We start from the raw sequence: 22,026 nt of genomic DNA, 5'->3' as shown, positions 1-22,026 counted from the left end.
TCATTTTCCTCCTCCATAACGTACTGTTGATACTTTCTCCTCAGCAGTAGGTATACCGACAATTACCTTCTAACTTATATACAAAACCAGTGCACGACATCTGTGAGCAGACACATATATGATACAAAGATTGGTTACTCAAGTAAATATTTAAACATGATTTATATAATTTACATCTGTTAAAACTAGCTTATTTGTGAAATTTTGTTGTACTCCAGAAATATTTTTATTGAAGTGAATTACAACATAAAATATCTATAGCTAAGCGTGACTTATAATTACAAATTTTTATGTTACATTTCCTGCACTAAATAGATACGTAGATACAGCAACTATGTGCTCACCCAAATGGTAAGACAGTTGAAAATTCCATTTACTTTTGAACCTAAGTCCATAATACCATCCTTCCTTAGCATATATACAGTTTGCCCCCCCCCCCCCCCCCACACACTGAAATTAACATGTGCTGCTCAGATACAACTTCAGCTGCTTCTTTGCAGTCTTCGACCTGGTATTGTCGGCAACTGCCTTCTCCTTTGGAGTTAAAAGCGGTTTCACTGAGGTAACGGTTGCTGGTGTCACTGATTTGTTAAAAAAAAAACTATTTTTAGCAAATTGATCATAGTCAAGGTCACATGGTCATCGACCATGGTGTCATTTGGAAGAACTTAAGGGGAGACGGGACACATGTCACATGACTAAAAATACATATTACGTCATAATCGGTGATGATATACATGTAAGACGTTGTTAAAATCAACATTTGTTGTATAATTTAATTCTAAATTCTAAATTTGTTTTAAAAACATTTAAGTTTAGAATTTATTATTAATAAATTTTTTAAAAGATCTTGCTATCATTTAGATATTGTGAAGTTGCCCAATCCACACGTTTGTTTCTCTTTACCCTGCAGTCTGACGTTAGCGACGTCATAGACGTAGGGTTTGAATTCTCAGTGCAGCGAGATCAAGTAAACACACCCGTCATGATCAGTTTTTAGCTCACCTCAGCCGAAGGTTCAAGTGAGCTTTTCTGATCAAATTTTGTCCGTCGTCCGTCCGTCTGTAAACTTTTCACATTTTCGACTTCTTCTCAAGAATCAATGGGCCAATTTTAACCAAATTTGTTACAAAGCATCATTGGGTGACGGGGAGTTTAAATTGTTAAAATGAAGGGCCAAGTCCCCTTACAAGGGGAGATTATCAAAAAAAGACAAAAATAGGGTGGGGTCACTAAAAAATCTTCTTCTCAAGAACCGCTGGGCCAGGAAAGCTGAAACTTATGTGAAAGCATCTTTGGGTAGTGGAGATATTCAATTGTTAAAATCATGACCCCCGGGGGTAGGGCGGGGCTACAATAGGGAATCCATTTTTTACATAGAAATATATAGAACAAATCTTTAAAAATGTTCTTCTCAAGAACCACTGGGCAAGAAAAGCTGAAACTTACGTGGAAGCATCCTTGGGTAGTGTAGATATTAAATTGTTAAAATCATGACCCCGGGGGTAGGGCGGGGCTACAATAGGGAATCCAAGATTTACATAGAAATATATAAAACAAATCTTTAAAAATGTTCTTCTCAAGAACCACTGTGCCAGGAAAGCTGAAACTTATGTGGAAGCATCCTTGGGTAGTGTAAATATTAAATTGTTAAAATCATGACCCCCGGAAGTAGGGCGGGGCCACAATAGGGAATCTAAGTTTTACATAGAAATATATAGAAAAAATCTTTAAAGAACCACTGGGCCAGGAAAGCTGAAACTTACATGAAAGCATCCTTGGGTAGTGTAGATATTAAATTATTAAAATCATGACCCCCAGGGGTAGGGCGGGGCCACCAAAGATCACCTTGTCGTCGTTTGAAAGGACTTGATCGGTGGAGTATGCATACCAAATATGAAGTCCCTATCTCTTATTGTTCAAAATTTATGGCGAAGGTTAAAGTTGACAACAGACAGAAAGACAAACAGCCAGGACAAAAAACTAGAGGTACTGTGAGCGATGAGCTCACTAAATGATACCCCCCGCCTCCCATATGGTTATAACTGGTGAAAAAGTCCATGTTTTCCTGTGGCCGGGAAACCCAAAATATGTGTCGAATCAAAAAGTAAAATAGGAGGTGCACAATGGCAATATGTAATAAAGATTCTGTGAAAGTTTCATCAAATTTCATTCAGTGGTATGAGAGGAGTTGCGGATAAGAGATGGGTACCCCAAAGCGTAACAGACGGACGGACGGACAGACAGACGGACGGACGGACGGAAGGACGTACAGACGGACGGACGGAATTAACGATTACTATATACCCTCCCGCTTTTCAAGCGGGGGGTATAAAAATATACGCCCGGGATCTATCGATCCGAGCGCATTAAAATTACAATGATATGACAATCAAAAAACCTTACCTTCAACATCAATACCGTGGTCTGCTTTTGCTGGATAGTTGGACTGTCAGCGGCTGTCACATTCTCTTTGTTGGTTATCGTTCTCATAGATGGACTGGCAGTAGTGTTGAACAATTGGGAAAAATTTCATAATCGATCGAAATCGGAGAAGTTTAATCGATCAATCATCGACTTAATTAGTAATTCAAATTTTTATGGAACAAACTAAAAATAAAATTTTATCAAGTTTATTCTAAAGACAACATTTTGTGGTTTAAGTAACAAAGAAACAGAAATTTTACATATTTGCTCATAAAACTAACAAGAAGCCCATGGGCCACATCGCTCACCTGAGCACTGTGGCAAAAATAACCATGTTTTGAAAACATTAAAAATCATGTGGTCTCAAATTACCCCTTAACAGCACAAAGAGGTGATCAATTTAATTCACTTGGATCAACAAAGAATGCTTACATGTTTGACTTAGCTTTTTATGCTCATGGATCGAAAGATCCGAGGCGTATATTGTTTTATACGCCTGATTATGACAACGAGCACACGGCGGGTGTGACCGGTCGGCAGGGGATACTCACTCCTCCATGGCACCTGATCCCACCTCTGACGTTTCGGAGGTCCGTGTTTGCTCTGCTCTTGTTTTGTATATTTGTTTAATGGACGTTGAGATTGAATACCCTTCGTTCCATATTCTTCCTTTATCCTGTCTGTTACTCTGTCTGCAAATCTTAACCTTCAACATAACTTTTGAGAGAGACATTATATTCAATATGCCTACTCCACTAATAAAGCTCTTTAAAATGACACCAGGGTCATTGACCTTGTGACCTTGACTATGACATATAAGCTAAAACTATTTTTTTTTCCTGCAAACTATTTTTGCCATAACTTTTGAACCATTAATGAGAGATCGACTCCATATTTGGTATGTATATTCTACTGATTAGGTTCTTTCAAATGACGTCAAGGTCATTGACCTTGTGACCTTAACTGTGGTCTATACGCTACATATAGTTTTTCTTCAAAATTTAACCTTCGCCATAACTTTTGTACGAAGAAAGATAGAGAATTGAGAATTAATATTTGGCATGCTTACTCTACCAATTGAACCCTTTCACATGACACCAAGGTCAAAGACCTTGCGACCTTGAAAAGCTAATAATGAGGTATATTAAAGCTGAACACGACTCGTAAATAGGCATACGCCATTTCTGATAGCATTATCTACGATAAATGAATACTAGGGTATACTTGTCGCTTTCGTTACACCTGACTGCTTTATCGTCACAGGTATCGGCGTGGAATGGCGACCCGTGTTCGTGCTGGTTATCTTGCATTACATTTGTTTATATTTTATTGCAGTTACGTTTATCTATGTTGTTTGTATACTGCTCTGACTTATACAGCTATAATTGTAAATTTATTTGGTATCTTACTTTCCTGCATTAGACAAAGTATTACGATATTATTCTCGCTACCAAGTCCTGTATAGCATACGTCCTTCTACACCGGTGTCGACTGATTAAACTGAACAGTCTCTTATTCTTGCCCTATTTATATGGGTCTGCAGGGTAGCCAGTCTCGGGAACTAAAATGGCGGATACATTTCTTTTACGAATCGTGTTCAGCTTTAAGGTGCTTATAGAAGAAAACAACAGTAAAATTATTTACTTATCTTTAATATTGACTAGCAATTGCAGTGAAAGGAGCAAAGAAAATTGTGGCAATATAATGAAATTAAGGTATTTCCATCTTCACCATTTTTATGATTGAAAGTAGAAGAACTATTTTCAATGCATTTGTAAAAATTAACGAACAAGAGCTAATATGGTTCAAATACACTTTTTTGATGCTGAAATGCATAAGAAAGTGCCAGTTTATAAATATGTGTAAATTGTGCACATCAGGAAAAAAACTTTAACAGTCAATGTCTGAATGATGATGTGAGAAGAGTTACTGCATTCATGAAATTTGTTAAAACTTGAATTCACATAAAATAAGGAAAATTTACAATTTTATAATTATTTCACTTAATAATGTTTTAGCATGTGTATTGAAAAACACAGTTACGAGAGATATTTTTCTATTGGTCATGAATTCAGATTAATAACAGATTTTGCAAAAACATGTACATCACATCATAGGAGGATTGAAATACCTTTCAAATGTTTACATAAAAGCAATATGAGCTGCAAGTTTGACATGGGAAAAATTTGTTGCAAATTTTTAATCAACTACTTCAATGACAGATTGATTGATTGGTGTTTAAAGCAATATTTCAGCCATATTTCGGCAGGAAAATATATTAAATGATCAGTTTTGAAGTTTTTTGGTTTCTCTGGCAGCCCCCAGTGAGCCTACTTTTTTTCGAAAACCGGAGAAACGATCTTTTGCGTGCCAAGAAGGTTGTTATCCTTGACACGGGGCACCATTTATAAACTTCTGTTGTTCATATGTGCGATGGAAGAACTTTTTATAAGCTTAAGTTGAAGCAAAATTAAATTATTATCTTCCTGAACAACATTGTTATCTTATATAATGCTATAAGTATATAATCGACAGACAACTGTAGTGATTTTTTTTTTAGAAATTAAAAATTTTATTTTGGTTTAATAGAACTTCAAGGTTTAAATTACATACAAATAAATCATAATAACTCATTTAAACAGCAAAATAAATTTCTCAAAAATGCAGCTGATATTGCTTTCCATTATGATCTGCTGTGTGTAGAATGAAGAAGTTAAAACATTTTACATCATGTATTCATCTGCTGTGTTGGGAATGAAGAAAAGGTTTTTGCTGTGTGCAATAAAAAGAAAAGCTTTCTGCTGAATGCAAAATAAAAAAAATTGTTTGCTGTGTACAAAATAAAAAAGAAGCTTTTTGTTGAGTACAAAAATAAAATAAAAAAGCTTTCTGCTGTGTGCAAAAAAAATAATAATAATAAAAATCTTTTTACTGTTTGAAAAATTAAAAAAAGTTCTTCGCTGTGTGCAAAATTAAAAAAAAAGAAGCTTTCTGCTGTATATAAAATAATAAAAAGCTTTTTGCTCCCACTTTCAACGATTTTCCAAAAAATTCTGCAACAAATGTACAATTTCAGGATGTGATGTCACAAAAGACTGTCATGGCAGGCAAAAAAACCCCCCATGAATCCATCATTTCCGAATAAGAGTCCTAATGTTGGATTTGGATGTTTTCTATTACGGAATTCTTTCTAAATTCCACAGATATCTTCTGTTGGCTAAGTAAAAAATCTTCAATACGGCCAGGGTTTTCTTTCAGTTCTTCTTGATTGGTGACGATGAAAAATTTGACAAGTGGAACATTGTGAGCTTTTTGTTTTGTATCATCAGGTTGCAAAAAAGCGAACCAACTGTATCTGCAATGTTTTGCTTCATGTTGCAGGATGGACATCTGACAACTGAATCTGTGACATTAACATTTAATTTTTTGCAGCTGCCACGGGCAAGGTTTCTTGTAATTGCTATTTGTGTGATTATTCCGTTGAGTTTTGTTAAGGCTTCAGTAGGAGGCAAGGTTGAAACAGATTCCATTGGAGTAGCTTCCATTGTTTTGGTAGCTGTTAGGAATTTGGTATCATTTAAGATCCTGGTGGACATATGTTGAAAGTGATATGTGGTATCTTTGTTCCATGTGTTTACTAGATTTCCCCACAAAGTAACTTTGATTGTTCCAGTGGGATCTCCAACGATGACATCTTATTTGGTAACAAACTCCTCTCTTACACCAGCACTTGTAGCATGGTCAACTTGCAACACTTTTGCAACAACATTTACCTGAAAAATATGTAAATATAGTTTAAAACCTTCGCTGCTGACGAGTTCCACAATAATCGTTTTCCAATAATTCGTACTACTACTATTTCTTATGATCTATAGTACAAATTATTGGAAACAGATTATTAGAAATAGTAGGTTTAAATGAATAGCAAACAGCCATTATGATGTCAGGAAAAATAAACAATTTTATATTTTACTGGATTTAAACCTTTTAAAGTTAAGAAAGGAAAGTTTTATAGTAATAGCCACTTTACGGGATGTTCAAAGGAAAAAGTTGAGGTGGGCAGATAATTTATGTCAGCTTGTATTTATTGAAACGAGCTGCCAAAGTCGGAGCAAAAAAGCCCGAATCACGTTATATGGCACCTGTCTGAGATGGGTAGTAGACGTCAGTCCAAATTTTCAGTCTCTACCTATCTCGCTATGTTTTAGAACAGGGGCCATGCCGATCCAGGAAACTACAGACCTATATCAACTCTTCCAACATTATCCAAATTATTTGAAAAACACATAGCCAATCAACTCCGGGAATTTACTACTACCCTGGATCTTATACCGATAAGTAGAAATTTTAGCGAGGATTTAATTTTGGCATTATTAGCGAGGCTGTTGTGGTCGCTGAAGTTGAATATCGCTAAAAATAAATTGCGTGTTATTTGTACTAGCTTCTTAAGTGAGCATTTTAAAATCGCTAAAATTACTTTTCGCTAAAAATAAAATACCAGTTTTTAAGGAGAAATCGCTAAATTTGCGTCTCGCTAAAATTTCTACTTATACGGTATATAAATCACAGTCTGGTTTTCGAGAGTTACAGTCTGTATAATATGTTAACGATCTCACATTCAAGATTGACCATTAAATTGCATCATTTTTCATTATGGCATTAAGGGGCTTAACTCCTAGCTCTTTTTCCTTTATTGACAAGGAAAGGGATCCAAAGAGGAAACATTTTTGATTGAGGTCAGACTGCCTTTAGAATTCAAACTATGTTTTGATCTCTAGGAATTTGTCATGCTTTGCATTGGGTTCATAGATCCAAAACATTATACACTATAAATAAGTATACCTGTCTGCCTTATGGAAGGAACAATTTTATGTTTTAATTGTTTGGAATTGGTAAAAATTATAAGTTTTAATGTTTTCTCCATTATTTTATTTATGTACAAATTATGCACACTAAGAGACCATCCGAGCTGAAGGAAGATGTTGTTAAGGACTTTTGTGAACCTCCAGTGATTGAGGAGCTAGGAAGGATTTCCTCCTTTAACATTAAGCAGAGAGTGTCGGTGAAAGGAGAAGTCCATATAGTATGTTAATATCATTTGGAGATCAAATAATAAGAAAGACTCTTTAAAATAATGCATGTATAGTACAGCTATCATAACACAAAATGCAGTAGAATAAGACTGTAACACGTTTTTGTGTATTTGCACTCTTTCGCTGAGACAGTTAACGCGAGCTATGAAGAACTATAAATATACACAGATTCTGGCCAGTAGGGTGACCTTTTAACCTGATCGAAGGATTCCCAGAATATACCATTCATTAGAATGCAGTTGTTTACTTGTTTACTCGGAAGATGTATTTGGTCAGAAGGAAGAAGCAACCAAGGAGATAGGGGGTGATCAGAGTTCAGATGTTTGAATAAATTATCGACAGAAAATAATATTTCAAGATTATGCAAAAGATTGGAAATTATTTTAAAAGTGCATTAGAAAATTAAAATGTACTAAAGGTCAGAATAAAAGTAATTACGAATTCAAGTTCAGGTTAAATATAATAATTGCAAGTTCAAAAGAAATACTAAATTATGCATGGCACGCACAGGGGTATAAATGTAACTCGGTGAAAGAATTCGGCAGTGGAACGCTGAATTTTGTCTCTTTCTGGTTGCATTTATACAGGTAAGCTTATTTTGTCGAATTGCGCGCACTTTGGTAAAAATTATTTAGTTTTCACATGGCTGGTTTTATTTGCAGGTTCAATGTTTTATATCATAAGTATTTATATTTATAATAATGTTTAATATCTTGTGTAAAATTATTTATTGTAATTATTGATATTAATATGGATTGTTTAGTTTAATAAAGAGTGGAACGCTGAATTTTGTCTCTTTCTGGTTGCATTTATACAGGTTGGGTACCATCGCCACTCCCCATAATCTGTAATGCTTTTGACATTCAGAAAGAGGAGATGAAATAAATCAAAGGGAGATGAAAAAAAATGGAACTTTGGAAAACATGGTAAACGTTGTCTGGTCATGATCAGGGTAAGGCAGGAAGGTTTTTCTTGGCCTTTTAATCATTTCACATGCGGAAAAGCGAAGCACGATCCCGGTAGCTAAGCAGATGATCCAGTAACCAGACAACATCATTTAAACCCCTAAAACAAGTTCCAAAATAACAAAGTATCCCAAACAACAAGTGTTCATATCTACCAAAAAGGAACACTTTTATTTTATGAAAAAGCCATGGAGAAGCATGCATATGAACTGGGAAGCATTATTCAAAGAAATATAATACTCTTTAAGAAAAGTGTAATGTAGAGAATGATGTAAATCAGAATTTCCTTAAGTCATTTAGTGTGTGAAACATCTCTATACCTTCACATTGCAGAAATATAATCACAATCATTATTAGTTTTGTATTTCATTTTTTTTTTGCATTCATATATGTATAGGTGACGGATATTATCCATACTAATGACACCAAGAGAAAGATAATGACACTAACGGATGGGAATGCCACTATTGAAGTCAAGCTATGGGGAGAGTTGGTGGAGACCCAGGTGTTGTGAGGGATCAACTGTAGTTGTGACCTGTGTCCACGTGGACGTATATCAGGAGAGGTCGTTAAATTCCTCGGGAAGTTCAACAGTAAAGGTATATACATATTGAATGAGGCAAAGAGTTGTTTTATTTATAATAATAACAAGCATAGAATTTTATTTAATAGCAAGCATAAAATGTCATAGGATTGTAATAAAAAGGAATGTAAATTTAATTAATGCAAATATTTAGATGTTCAATAAAAACAATCCAAGTTCAAAATGAACATTGTAGATTGCAGACAGTGAGGAAGAATTTACAGGCACTGTACATGCATGGAGTGTCGTTTGAAGAGTTAGTTATTATACCCATTTGTTCCTTAGTAAGATATGGAAAAACTGTTTCATTTTTACAGGGGGCCAGGCAACCCCATCTATAACTTAACATAACAGTTTTGAAAGCAGAATTCAATTTCATAACACATCAATTAAATTTTTGCTTGATTAAGGAGCGCAGAAATAGTTTGGTAAAAATATAAACATTTTGATCTTTTAATTTGTATCAAACTGTAGAGACTGCAATGATTTTTTTAATCAAATTAATAGAACAACTTAATAACAAACTGTATTTTTTTTTTATTTAACAGACCCAATTCCTCCATCCTCCTTGATGATGACTTCCTTGCTTGTTCCTCTAAACAGTTGAGAGGGATCTTCCCTGACGGCAATTTCATATAGAACGTAAAGGTCAAGGGGAGGAAAAGGAAGTCAGTGATTATGTCAATGTAAGCAAAATTTTTAAATTATCATGTACTGTAATATTTGGTTGAAGAGAAAAAGAGAGATATTGATGAATAAAATGTTAAAGCTGAACACTTCTCATAAATTTGTCGGACGGGTATATAAACCGTTCGCTTTCGTTACACCCGATTGCACACTCGAAACTGGTGGCCGACATGTAGTACTCCTATCATTGTCTTAGATTTTTACTCAAGCCCTAGAGCGGCTTAAGATATCTAAAACGATGCTAGGTCATCGATTTACTCAGTCAAAATACACGAAAAGATATTATTTTTGTAGATAAAAATATTTCTAGAAACAAAAATGAAGCTTATTTTGAAAAAGTCTCTATATTCGGAGATAATAGGCTTTAAATGTCGGATTCTTTTCTATGGCGAATGAACAATGAATAATGCTCTGCAGCCGCAACAGTTTCTATACAGAGATTTCGCGCTTTCCTTTGCGTAGGAATCTCAGGTAACTTTCACAGACGCCGACAAAGCATCTTTGGACGAGTCCACCGTTTACTCTGAAAGGTGACGCAGGGTACCCATCGTTAACAAATTCTACTATGCATAACCAGAAAATGTATGGTTGAACCCCCATATTTAAATTGTTTCACACGGGCCTGAGAATGAAGTGCATTTGTGTGCACTTTGAGTGACAGTAAAATAATTATAATAACACATTAATGTTAAATTCTCCCTCGTACGTTTGTTTTTTTTTTAATTTCAAAATATCGCACTAGTTATCTTTAGATTTGGTGACAGAACCTATAAAACTTCTTTTGGATTCGTAAGGAATACATATTGGACATGCCGCACAGATGATCCCGCGATCACGTGGATTTTTTGGAGCCGAACCGACTCGAGAGCCCCCCCCCCATCCACTTTGAAAAACTTTTTTACCTATATGCTTGTAACAAGTTATTTGGATTGATGTATATTAAACTGTGATAGATGTACTTCATTACGCAATGATAATTATAATAAAAAAAAACATATATATAGTTTGAAGTATAACATCTTTATAAAATATTCCTGAAAGTGCGTTACGAAAATTCATCTTAAAAAGTAGTATGATTAAATATATTTATTCTCATTAAATTCAATACATTTATAAGTTTTATGTACATGTATTTTATTCAACAGAAGATTAAACTCAATAGCCCTCATCCTATACCATTTTAGGATATTAATGACACTTCCTAGTTGACTTTCAACAGCTTGAGTATCTCTGACGTTTTGTCAGTATATACTTGTTTGCATTTATTTCTTGTTTTTATGTGCATTTTCTGTTCGTAAATAATGTATTGACCTGCATTTTCTCTGATACTTTTGTTCTGTGTCTGATTAAATGCGTAAAATTTTGATAATTTCATCGATATTGAGTAGCACGCTTTGTAAGATGTACGTCTACACTCGTCGGATCTCTACAGTGAAATACATTGAACTGACTAGCGATCTGCTCCTTATATACGAGTTGTAGGGAGAGCGTTGAAGAACGAGAAATATGGCGGACAATGCCTATTTACGAGTAGTGTTCAGCTTTAAATAAATATATATATTAAGAATGCAGTAGAATTTGTTGATGAGTTAAGGAAATAGAATAATGATATATGGTAGAAAGGGAAAGTTGTAATTAATTTTTGTGAAATTTTGCAGTGAGATGGAAGCAGGGACTATTTGGGAACACAGTAGTGACACGGAGCCTTCTGGGGTGGACGCTAAGCTATCAGAACCTGATCTAGAGGAGTTGGAGGCTATTTTGAAATGAAATACTGTGTAGTTACAGGGTTTTTTCTAGGTCTTAAAAACGAGGGACTGGGCCTTTCCAATTGGGAAAAATAGCGACATTTGGTTGATATTGGGAAAAGTATCATATTTAATATTTTTTCTATATAAATTTACGTCTCCATATGAGTGAAAAATTCTCGAGAGGGACGTTAAACAATATACAATCAATCAATCTATATAAATTTAAATAAGAGGGTTTTTGTTTTATTTGCACAGTATTTCTTTGACTTATTTTGCACTCAGTCAATCAGTTTTGGGAGAATGCCTTTTAGATTTTTAGTTAGAACAATACTTTTGATAAAAATGTTACTGTGTTTGAACATTTTTTAATCGGTTTGTTGTTTCAATTCTCTTTTGGGAATTTTCTACAATGAAATTGGGAAGAACACATACTTTTTACCATTGGGAATGGGGCCTTATACAGGCCCCCTACGACCCCTAAAAAAACCCTGAGTTTAAACTTGCGTAGCATTAAACGGGCAGTGTAATAATCTGCATCCTATTTTATATAATAGGTATTGTATATAGTTCCCTAATCTTACATTATGACAAGAACTGTTCTGACATAGTGTCTTGGTTTGAACCTTGTTTTGGAATAGTGTTAAAATTTTCTCAAGAGTTCCTATTAGATATCATGCAATAGATTTTTAAGTCCCTTTAAACTGTGATTTAACAGTTGCGATTTTTGTGCTCTCCAATATTGTAATATTTGTGCAAAGTGGTCTATACATTCCAAACGAGTTGTGATATCGATTTTCTAATACCCAAGTTCATTTCATATGTACCCTATTTATTAGGGTCCCGCAAAGATTTGCGGTAGCCCTATAGTAATCACTCTGTCCATCCGTCTGTCACTCTTCCGTCCACAAATTTTCTGGTTTTTTTCTAATAACTTTTTTATGGTTGCCCAATCAAGTTTAAATTTGGTATGACAGAAATACTTTTTTGATGCTAAGTTTAATTCTCTATGTCTTCTAGTTTGGAGCTGGGTGGTGGGGTAGATTTATTAACTATGCATAAGAATGAACGGGCAACTTTTTTATGGTTGCCCAATTCAAATCAAATTTGGTACGGTAGTTAAGTAGGCAAAAATACATATTTTGATGTTAAGTTTGGTTCTCTACGTCCCTTGGTTTGGAGCTGGGGTGGTTGGGTAGATTCCTTAACTTTATATAAGAATGCATTGGAAAAGAGAGATAACTGCTGAAGATGTTCCCATTCAGTAAACTGAATGCTGCTATGAGTCCCATGGGATTAATTAGCTTTCCTCCTGAAGAAAATCCAGAGCATTATCTCTATCTGTCACATTGAGATTAATTACCACCTCTGTCTGCAAATGAAGTTTGTTTTGAAGTTAAATCAATTTGGAATGCTATGAACACTCTGAGATGTGGATTTAAATATAAATTTTTATTATTCATTTTGTTTGATAGTTATGAATTCATTGAATTTTTAAAAAAAAAATATAGATTAAAGAAGATTTTTTGATTTACCAGGGTACTTTTTTAACTTTTTAAAAAAATATATTAATTTAAGAATATTTTTAATTTTGAATGTAGTTGTATAATAACCCCATTTTATAATTAATACTGAAAAAGTTCTTATTGTAAATTTAGAAGAAAATGATGAGAGAGGTACAATTAGTCCCTTGGGATTAATTATCTATCTTAACAACACCAGCAATCGAAACATTAACATCTCCAAACACCACTACAGTCAGAACGCTACAGTAGCACCATCTCCGCCAGTATTTGCAGGAAATCCAACCACGCCGCGTGAAATCATCAACAACACAGGGTTCTTGAGGACCATTACAACCCAGCTAAAAAGCTCCAAACTACGGTCAAAACGATCTGCCAGGATTCGCGCCTTGCCAATACCAAACTTGACGCTGCCAATCATCGGATTTTGAGGCTAGAGCCAATCACCAAGGGACTCAGTGTAGCGAGACCCGAACAACCAGTGGCTCCAGAGACTGCAGATAAGGAAACCCCCAAAGCCGGATTCCGTATGACCTTAAGATTGCGGACGATGTCCTGGCCAGTCTTCATAAAGTAGCCAACAACCCGGGTCATTTTGCATGCCTTCTATTCAGGATATTGTTCGGGGAATTGTTTTTGACGGGCTTTCTGGTGAATTTTTACTGGTATGTTTGAGGATCCAAGGGAAATAGGAATTTAACGTCGGAAAGAAAAATATATATATTTCAGACTAACGTTGAAGAAGACCACAACTTCCCACAGTCCAAGCTGTTCAGGAAGACCTACCCAGACAACAGGTTTTGGTAGAGGACTCAATGCTGATGATACATTCTTTCTATTCTACCCTTTTTTAAGTCGTGGGTATAGTACGCAACAGATTAGTCGCAATTCATCTCCTGGGAGTGAGAGAAATACTCATATTTGGAATTTTAATGTTCAAAGTGACATCTAGTGAACCAGAAAGTGTCAGTGATGTGCAATCTTGGAATCTGTTAGAAGTATTAAAACATTGGATTGACATGTATGAGATAAAGGCAAATGCTGTTGATGCCATTCTTAAGATTTTGAGAGGAAATGGTCACGCACATCTTTCGCTTTCTTCACGAACATTGCTTCACCGCCAAGAAATGTTAAGCTTTTAAGAGTTTCTGACATGAATTACTACCACTTCGGTTAGAATCGATGATAATCAATATTTAAAATCATAGGCACTTGGGGTATGGACCCCCCCCTTTCCATTTTTTTTTCTTTTTAAATCTGGGTTCGATTCACCTTTTACCTATTTTTCTATTCTAATATGCACTATATGTTATCAAAAATGCAACTCTTTTGTCTCTACAAGCTGTTTTTAAAAATGCCGTTTTTCACTGATACATATAAAGAGAGAAGGCTTGCAACTCTTTTCTAGTCATCCGCCTCACCTCGCTTAAACTTCGCTCGATTATTTATCTAAATCAGAATAAAACATGGGATATGCATACATTAATAAATTTGTTATAAATTCCTCTTCCTTTTCATATTTCCATTTCATTTTTATATGCCCCCGATTTGTAAATATTTCGATGAAATCACCCGCATCTAGGGTAAATTTTTTTCATGTGCATCAACCGGGACGGAAGTACCCGGTATTTTCGGGCGTCATCATAATGTGTAAATTTATTCGGAACATTAAATTCGAGAGGGATTAAATCCCGAATTTTCTCTTCATGTAATATGTAACGGTAAGTTCGATATATAACTAGAAAGCTGTAACTAGTAGATTCTGATAGATACAGATTCACTTTTAACACACGATACAATCAACCAAATGTCATAATATTGTTATTACAAATCCTGGATTTTTTGTAATGCAGAACATTTGTAAAATAGAGTTATCGTTCTTTGGTACTTCCGTCCCGGTTGATGCACATGAAAAAAATTTACCCTAGATGCGGGTGATTTCATCGAAATATTTACAAATCGGGGGCATATAAAAATGAAATGGAAATATGAAAAGGAAGAGGAATTTATAACAAATTTATTAATGTATGCATATCCCATGTTTTATTCTGATTTAGATAAATAATCGAGCGAAGTTTAAGCGAGGTGAGGCGGATGACTAGAAAAGAGTTGCAAGCCTTCTCTCTTTATATGTATCAGTGGAAAACGGCATTTTTAAAAACAGCTTGTAGAGACAAAAGAGTTGCATTTTTGATAACATATAGTGCATATTAGAATAGAAAAATAGGTAAAAGGTGAATCGAACCCAGATTTAAAAAGAAAAAAAAATGGAAAGGGGGGGGGGGGGGTCCATACCCCAAGTGCCTATGTTTAAAATATACAGTAAATTCATACAGGTTGATTTTTATGATGAAGATACCTTGCATATTTTCTTAAATAATGATGGACTGCCCTGTTTGAAAGTTCCTATACCTCCGCCTAGCCAGTTCTATACATGTGATTCTGAACAATTATCTACAGTGGCTAGTAAACATAACATGTATTGAAAACAGACTTTAAAGAACTATTTTAAACGTGAGGTGAACAAATTTCGTCACAAGAGCCATGTTTTGAATGCAGATGTGAGTGAATATTTTTGTGTTGGGATTTACATGTCTAAACAGTAAGTAATGTTGAAATAATAGTGACAGAGAATCAAATAAACAAACATATGACTAAATTGAAGCGAGCTGTAGTGTTGCCTTTGTAAATAATTCTTGCTATAATCGGCCAAAGTCGGGACTCAATTTCCAGACATGAATTATGAAGAAGTGTCCAGAGATTCTGTAGGCGTCAGTCCAAGTATCTAGCTACAATAAGATTGTAATTTCTCAAACAGTTTTTCAGGGGCATTCTCGTCGTTAACATTGTCCCACTTGAATTGGTCATAAATTTCTACCACGTGGGGGCCTCCACAACTGAGTATTATGGCTACCTGCACTTCTTTGGCCTTCTCTAAGCCACCGGAAGCTGCGAGATACACCTCGACCTGTCTTTTCCATTTCTTATAATTTTCTGACACATTTTCTGTTGTTAATTCTAACTCAGGCGGTAATCGAAAAGGACAGTTATATACCTGCACTTGGGTTGGTTCTGCTTCGCCCATGTTTCGTATATGCAAATGTGAAACAACATTCCATAGTACCTGTTAAAATGATTTTTGTGACACGGGGTGGAAAGATGTTTTAAAAATATTAAAAACGTTTTCCGTTTATTTCTTAAGTGAAAAACACAAGTTTTGCCAAAATTTAAGAGTTATCTCTCTTTGTTTTCCCAAATAATTAATGTTTTATGAAAATTCATATAATTATCTATAATAAAATATTTAAAATTCATCGAATATATTAACTTTCAAAAATTGACTTGGAGGTAGGCGGGAGAACAATACTATCGTTCGCAGTTCTTCCGAGAAGTGATATGAACTACCATGCATGGTCTATCAAACATGTAGCTGAGAAGTTCATCCCAACAAGGACAGACAGAACCAATCAGATGTAGAGATAAATGAAATAAAAACAACAATACGCCTTAAAAGCATCTAGAGACAACGAATATCGAAGGATAAGGGAATTGGAGGCGCAAATATACCAACAGCCTCAACCCGTGGCGCCACCCAAACAAGTTTGGGAATCAACGCTTAGAATTCCTGTCCCGCAAATGGATGATTTTGACGGCAGCACACCGGTGTCGAAATGGTGGACGACCTTTATGGTTTACATAGCCCTTAAGTCCATCACAGAGGCCAAATCCATCAAACTCTTACCATTTAATTTGGAGGGAATTGGCCTTAAATTTTTTACACACTTAGACACAATGTCCAAAACATCACTAACCCGCATCAGGGATGCCTTCTTTTTTGGTTCCGCCCGACAGTCCCCATTAGCCAAGGCTTAATGCAGAGGAAACCTTAGACAAATACATATCCGAGTACGGAATTTGGCTGCTGACTGTTTCATAGACGAAGAAAGCATCACTTAAATCGCTAGAGAGGGTCTCCTTCAGAAACTAAGAGTGATCGTGATACCACAGATTTCGAAGTCTCTGGAAGACCTCAGAATACATGTATATTCACGACATTGAGACATCCGTTATAAATATTATGATTCATTTTACAGGTATATGTATAAAGACAATCAGTGAAGAAACTAACATAGAAAAAAAAGCAGGAAAAGTAATATAAAGAAAATTGTACAAAAGAGAAAAATAGAATGAACAAAAAACAAAACGAGCAAATTATTATTTTCATTAGAAATATGCATAGTCTGACCTTTTCCTTTAAATATTTTTTTTCACAAATATCTGGAATAGGAAAAGGTTGGTTGGTTCACGTGAAAAATATCCATCGAATCATTCAACTCGTCAGTCTAGAAAGATGAGAACTTGATTAAATCAGAGAGATTAGTAATTTACTCAGACATATGTGTTATTTTACAACTTCTTTAAACTGTCAAATTCAGCAATGCGTGAAGAAGAGGACATTGGTCACATAAAAGAGGATGTTAACAAAAATCCTTACAATGCTTTCACGATTTAGAAAGTCTCAACGCCAGATTTATATGTAGTTGTTCGCAAACTCTTCTGTCTCCAATGCAGTACTGTACCTAAATCACAATTGATCCTGAAAGATGTGTTGTAAGTTACATCAAATGATATCCAAAATGTTAAAAACAACACGTAAAAATAACTCATTCTGAAAATAAATGTCAAAGATGTAATTATTACAGCTTATAATCTTATAATGACGTCGTCGTGAACATGTTGAAAGATAAAGAACGCTTGCTGAACGACAGAAAAGATTGAAATGATCTTGTTGAAACCCCAATTAAGGTGGTACATGTTTCTGACACCAAACAAGAGGCCTATGGGCTACATCGCTTACCTGAGCACTCTAGTAAGGAAAAACAGAATTGGTTTATACTTGAAAAGCTTAAATCCAAAAGTAGTCCAAAGACCAATCATGGCTTTGTTATTCTTGAGAAGATTTTTAAAGAATTTTCCTATATATTTCTATGTAAAAAATTTGGTCAGCCATTTTGGCCCCGCCCTACCCCTGAGGGTCATGGTTTGAACAGACTGGAATCTACACTACCTTAGGATGCTTCCATATAAATATGATCAATTATGGCTTGCTATTTTTGAGAAGATTTTTAAAGAATTTTCCTGTACATTTCTGGACGTTTCATGTATTTTCACATATTACTAATCATTCCTATATTTCTGGGCTAGCTATTACGTCCTTTACTTTGATTTGCCTCTCCCTGGCTGTGTACATTTTCTGTATTATCAAACGGAAAATGAACTGGTCTTGAAGGATGTCTGTGAAGGGGCAAGACCTTGGGGGCTAGGGACAGAATAAGGCCGGGACAGAGACTAACTGCGGACATGAGGGCCTGTACAATCGAGATGGAGCAGACGTCCCTGCCTTCCATCTTCGTAGTAAGGATAAACATGATAGTTTGTAACGAAAAAGACCAGAAGTCTCTGTCGAGACTGTAGCCTTACTGGTTTGTACTTATCAAAATCTATTGCACTATTTTTTGTAAGTATTTCTGTAGTCTACTTGTGTGCCAACTTATTTTGAAATCAAACTAAAACTGAAGAAGGAGTAGCGTTTTAAAGGAATTTCATTTCTTTGCAACAAGGACATTAACCTTTTACATAACTGCTGGGATGTTTGTGAACAAGAATTTTAATTGGTGTTGAGTCGTGTCCAACACACCCAGCATGTACGGAAAGGGAGAACTGTTGTCCCAGCATGAAACCTTCAGTGTCAGACTCGGATTGTGTTCTTTTAAAAGATACATCGATGGCATTTAAGTTTCCTTTATCTATTTCAAGCACTTTGCTTTCGTCTGAACTGATGCATGGCCTAACTGATAATGTGATTGAAGAAATTGTTGCAAAATCTGACATGCTTGTTTCTCCACAAGATATTATGGCAACTATGCCTATTTGGTCATATTTCTTTTAAGAAAGTCGACACTATTTTGAGTGAAGTGGATTGAGTATTTGAAATATTGAGATGTACGAGTCCAATATATATTAAAATGATTAAAAATACACTATTTTATGTGTATTAAACACTTCTGGGACTTATTCACAAATATGTCTTCTAATGACTGAAGTTACCTTTAGCTTTCGGATGAGACCTTAAAAACCGAAGCCCCGTGTCAGCTTAAAAACGTAGGTCCCGTGGCACGGTAGGCGTTGGCACGATAAAGATCCCTCAGTGCTCAATGGCCCTGAGTGCCGTGTAAAGGTAAAAATTTGAAGCTCTTCACCGGCATACGGTGACGTCTCCATATGAGTGAAAAATTCTCTAGAAAGACGTTAAACAATATACAATCAATCAATCCAATCTTGATTTATGAAGAACGATTATCTTATTTGCAATAACTACAACTATGCTGACTATTAAACAGCGGCCATTATATAAGAAATAAATTCCCAGTACATTTTTCTTTGATGTACAATAACTAAATATCATTTTGGCCATAAAACTTTTTACTTAAATCTGTTAAAGAAAAAAATTGTAACCAATCCATCCCCCATCCCACTTTGAGATACAAAAACAATTATTTTGACTCTTAACTTTGATTAATTTAATTTGAAAGTCTTATCGCGTGTGTCTTTTCAATCATAAGAGTAAGCAAAAGTACATGTATTGATATTTCCTGTTATTAAAGACTGTTAAATTCTTTTTATGTTTTTTTTTCCAATTTTTATTTCATATAATGTGGTACATTCAAACTTAATTATCTTGAACGTGATATAATGAAAAAAATAAACTTTGGGGTTTCCAAATTTGGGATTACATGTAACGAGGATGAATTGCTGCAAAAAAATCTAGAACTTCCAAATCAATTTGGCATATCATTCATGAAGATATTTGCGTTCAAGATAACAAAATTCGGCTGTAGCTTATAACGATCATTATTGGTGATTTGAACAAACTCGAATTTACACTACTTGAGGATGTTTCCCCATAAATTTCATCTTTTTCTGGCACTGTGGTTCTTGAGAAGAAGATTTTTAAAACATACCACCCAATTTTCACTAATTCTCAATTATCTCCCCTTGAATGAGGGTGAGGCCCTTCATTTGAACAAACTTGAATCCCCTTTACCCAAGGATGCTTTGTGGCAAGTTTGGTTGAAATTGGCCTAGCGGTTCTTAAGAAGAAGTCGAAAATGTGAAAAGTGTACGGACAGACAGACAGCCTTCGGCTCAGGTGAGCTAAAAATACTGGATAACCTTTGTGATGAAAATAGTACCTTGAGAATTGTTATTGCTACAAGTGCCCTTGGAATGGGGATAGACATAGCGAAAACAAACAATGTGATTCTTTATGGAGCCTATAAGAACTCCAAAGCAGTTAGTGGAGGTCATTCGGAAGATTGGACGTGTTGGACGGGATGGAACCCCAGTACTTGCCCCGCTTCTTTATAATTCTTATAATTTAAGGCAAGATGAACAGGAGGTGAGTGATGTGTTTACCACAGAAAGTGGCAAAAGAAAGGTACTTCTGAAACCTTTTGTGAAAGAAAGTGAATTTGGTTTGTCACAAGATCCTCACAATACATGCTGTGACATATGTGCATTATTGTAATGACTGCCAGGATGATTCTTTTCTTCTTGAAAAGATGTTGAAAGATGAACTGTCAGTCTCAGACAGTGACACAGTGATTCTACCGATGATGCCCAACTCTTAATGAAGTCTGACGTAGAATGTGAATACGCAATTATGTCTATAATGTTTGATTATTACATTCATGAAATGTAACATGTTTTAATTTAAATTGCCATGTCAGGAATGTTCAATGATGCTAAGGATATAACGAACAGTATTCATTCTCAAAGTCTATAAAACAATACAAAATAGCAGATCAAACATGGACCTCCGAAAAATAAGAGGTGGCGCCAGGTGCGCAGCTATGGAGAAGAGAGTATCCCCTGCCAGGGTTTTTTCTAGGTCTTAAAAACGAGGGCCTGGGTCTTTCCAATTGGGAAAAATAGCGACATTTGGTTGAAATTGGGAAAAGTATCATATTTAATATTTTTTCTATATAAATTCAAATAAGAGGGTTTTTGTTTTATTTGCAAAGTATTTCTTTGACTTATTTTGCACTCAGTCAATCAGTTTTGGGAGAATGCCTTTTAGATTTTTATTTAGAACAATACTTTTGATAAAAATGTTATTGTGTTTGAACATTTTTTAATCGGTTTGTTGTTTCAAATCTCTTTTGGGAATTTTCTACAATGAAATTGGGAAAAACACATACTTTTTACCATTACCCCTAAAAAAAACCCTGACCTGCTGACCGGTCACACCTGTCGTATGCTAATTGTATGATTGTGAAATAACGGAAAAATCCGTCATCAATTCAGTGTATAAATAATTAACAAACAATTGGTATGCAAAGCATCAGTCAGCATTTGACTCAATGATAAATTGATTTTGCTGACAAGGTCATAGAACTTACGAAATGATGACTTAAAACGAGACTGTTGATATTCTTGTTTCATCAACTTGCTTGTCAATGATTTAAATTGTTTTAGAATATATCCATACGTAGAGCATGCTCTTGTGTATCAAATCAACAGAGATATATCCGTTCAGGTGATGCATGCTTCTCCACACAGAGATGGCTCAGTAACAATTTGTCCAGATGAATATGTTTAATGAATGTTAATGGTCACTTTTTTCAGAGTTTGACCTTATTTCATCACATCCAAGGCAATTTAATAAACCTGTACAATCCTAGTTTTCATTAACATTTAGCCTCTTTTTAATCACTAGTCTAGAATGTGGAACAATCATGAGTAAAGTTTAGCAAGATCAAAAGATTCAATGCCTTACAAAAAAAAATTCGTATTACAGTAACTTTGAGACTTTAAGCGGCACTGTGACACACAAAAGGGAAAATTGACAAATGTAGAATTTTCGCATGACCTCTGTAAATTTTGTTCAATTCCTAAAAGTATTCAGTTTCAGAACATTACATGTTTCAGAACCTAAAA

The 22,026-nt window shown here is 35.1% G+C and overlaps 1 pseudogene; it reads left to right on the top strand.

Annotated features, from left to right (window-relative positions):
• Nucleotides 1-7,372: 7,372 nt before the first annotated feature.
• On the top strand, nt 7,373-9,758 carry LOC134260083 (uncharacterized; annotated as a pseudogene).
• The last annotated feature ends 12,268 nt before the right edge of the window (nt 9,759-22,026 follow it).

Source organism: Saccostrea cucullata, unplaced genomic scaffold (assembly GCF_032062105.1).
Source record: "Saccostrea cucullata isolate Sc308-1 unplaced genomic scaffold, CSIRO_AGI_Scuc_v1 ctg1333, whole genome shotgun sequence".
Classification (NCBI taxonomy): domain Eukaryota; kingdom Metazoa; phylum Mollusca; class Bivalvia; order Ostreida; family Ostreidae; genus Saccostrea; species Saccostrea cuccullata.
The sequence above is the reverse complement of the archived record's forward strand: the minus strand, read 5'-3'. Positions and strand labels throughout refer to the sequence as shown.